Source organism: Lonchura striata, chromosome 28, assembly GCF_050655825.1.
Source record: "Lonchura striata isolate lonStrDom1 chromosome 28, ASM5065582v1, whole genome shotgun sequence".
Classification (NCBI taxonomy): Eukaryota; Metazoa; Chordata; class Aves; order Passeriformes; family Estrildidae; genus Lonchura; species Lonchura striata.
In genome coordinates, this window is record NC_140730.1 from 8,771,627 (window position 1) to 8,774,126 (window position 2,500).

At 79.2% G+C, this 2,500-nt stretch overlaps 1 non-coding gene across 1 annotated transcript; it reads left to right on the top strand.

The window, feature by feature from the left end:
* The first annotated feature begins 2,305 nt into the window (after positions 1-2,305).
* Positions 2,306-2,458, top strand: LOC146765105 (5.8S ribosomal RNA). Its single transcript, XR_014950347.1, has one exon. It is a non-coding gene; the product is annotated as a 5.8S ribosomal RNA (ribosomal RNA).
* Positions 2,459-2,500: the final 42 nt, after the last annotated feature.

Sequence of the window (2,500 nt, forward strand, 5' to 3'; positions counted from 1 at the left end):
GGAGGAGGCGGCTCCTCCGGCTCTTCCCGCACCGGGGAAGCGGGGCTTTTGCCCGGCCGGGTAGAGCCCCGCTCTCGGGCCCGAGGCGGGCCCTCTGGCGCGGCAGAGGGTGGGGAAACGCCGGGGGTCGAGGTCCTCCGGGCGTTCCGGGCCGCGCTTCGTGGCGGGGGAGCGCGCGGGACCCGCCGCCGGGGAGGCGCGGCGGCGGAGGCGGCGGCGAAGGCGTTCCTCGCCCCGCCGGCGTCGTCGTCGCCGCGGCCTCTCCCGGCGTGGTCGGCGAGGTCGCTCGGCGGCCGGGCCGCGTCCCCGCACCGGCGGGGCGGCCCGAGCCGCGGCGGTCCTCTCGGGCGCAGCGCCGGGCTACTGAGGGAAACCCCGGGCCCCGAGAAGGACGCCGCGGTGGTGGCGGCAGACGTCGGGCGCGCCCCCGCCGGTGGACGCTCCCCCGAGGGCGGCAGCGGGGGAGGCACCCCGGCGGGGCCATGCAGGTCGTTTCCCTCGCCCCAGGGCCAGGTACCTAGCGCTCCGCGCCTCCGGCGGCCCCCCGGCTTCCTTTTCCTCGGCGTCGTCAAACGCTGCGGGGAGGGGGCCGCGAAAGGGCCGCCGCCGAGCCGGGGCGGCGGTTTAAAGACTCGGGCGGCTCGGCGCGTCCTTCCGCCGCGGCGGCGGCGGCGGCGGTTGCCGGGCGGCGGTGCGCGGCTCCATTGAGGGGTGGGGAGCTACTCCCGCGTGATCCCCTGCGGTGGTGCCCGCGGCCACCGGCCGCGCGGCCGTCGTCCCGCCGCGTTACCGCGCGCGGGGGGTTTGTCGCGCCGCGCCGGGGAGGGGCGCCCTGCCCCCCCCTCTCCGCGGCCCGGCCTCGGCGGAGAGGCCGCGGCGCGCGGTCGGCCGCGGGGGCCGACCCGCTCGCCTCGAAACGGGCGACGCCGGCAGAGAGCGCGCGCTCTCTCGCCCCTTCCTCAGCTGCGGGGTTGCGGCCGCCGGGGCCCGCCGCGCTCTCCTCCTTCCTCGGCCGCCTCTGCGGTCTCTGGGGTGCGGCGCCGCGCGCGGCGCGGCCGCGCCGTCTCTCTCCCCTCGACGGCCTTCTCCTCGAGCGCGCCGGCGGCGCCGGTCGCCGGCCGTCCCCGGCTCAGGGACCGCCCGCCCGCCCGGGGCCGAGCGCTCGGCAGGTCCCTCCGTCGCCGGAGAGTCCGCGAGCGCGGGCGGCCCCGTGCCGAGCGGCGGCGGCGCCGCTCGGCGAGTGTCCCCCGCCAGCGGGGACGGCCGGCCGGACGGCGCCCGCCGTCGCCGGCGGCGGTCCCGGCCCGGGCCCCGCCCGCCGCCTCCCCGTCGCCCTTTTCTCCGTCCGCTCGCGGAGCCCCGGAGGAAGGTCGTGCGCGCGGCGGCCGTGGGGGGTTGGGGGGGGGGGCGCTTCCCCGCCCGGTCTCCCCGCCCGGTCAGCGGGGAGAAAAGGGCGGGCGTCGCTGCCCCCCTCCCCGCCTACCCCCCCGGCTCGGCGCCGCACGCCTTCCCCTGGGCCGCGCGTGCCCGAGGAAAAAGGGGCTCCGTGACGGTGCGAGGCGGCGGCGGTCCCGGGAGTGCGGCCGTTGCGGCGGCGGGTCAGCCGTCCGGCAGGCTCCGGGCGCTCGCGACGCCGGCTCGGGTCTCGGTGCGGCGCCCGCCTCCGGCGCCGGCGGCGGAGCGCGTCCGCCGGGCGCTCGCCCTTCCCGGCGGGAGCGGTCCCGCGGGGGGCGTTGCCGGTTGGGCGGTGGCCGTCGCGTGCCGTCTCGAGCGCGGCAAGGCCGCTGGGGAGAGAGAGCGAGCCGGCCGCGCGGTGGCGCGGCGGCGCTCCGCGGGTCCGCGGAGCGGCGGTGAGAAGGGAGAGCGGCGCGCGCGGGGGCCGACGGCCGCGCCCCCGGCCGCGTGCGTCCCGTCGTCCCGTTGCAGCGAGGCCGGGCGGGCCGCCGTGTCCCCCCGCGGTCCGGCGCGCGCCGCGTGCCTCCTCCGTGCGGAGGCCGGGCCGAGCCCGGGCGCCTGGGCCGCCTCCGGAGGACGGCACAGTTTGCCGGCGGCGTCTCCCCTCGCTCGTAGCGGCGGGGGGAGGCGGTCGGGGACGCGGGTCCCCCCGCCTTTCCCGCCGACCTTCGGAGCGTTCCGTTGGGCGTTTCGCTCTCGGATGGTTTTTCTTTCCCCCCCCACTCGGTTCGTTGCGTTGTGTGCTCGTACGGTCGAAGCCGGGGGCGGCCCGCGTGCGTGCCCCCTCGGCGAGAGAGAAAAAAAGGGGCCCCCTCCGCCCGTGTGCGGGGTTCGGTGCCGAAAGCCAGACAACTCTTAGCGGTGGATCACTCGGCTCGTGCGTCGATGAAGAACGCAGCTAGCTGCGAGAATTAATGTGAATTGCAGGACACATTGATCATCGACACTTCGAACGCACTTGCGGCCCCGGGTTCCTCCCGGGGCTACGCCTGTCTGAGCGTCGCTTGACGATCAATCGCCGCCCGGGGGTTGCCACCCCGGCGGC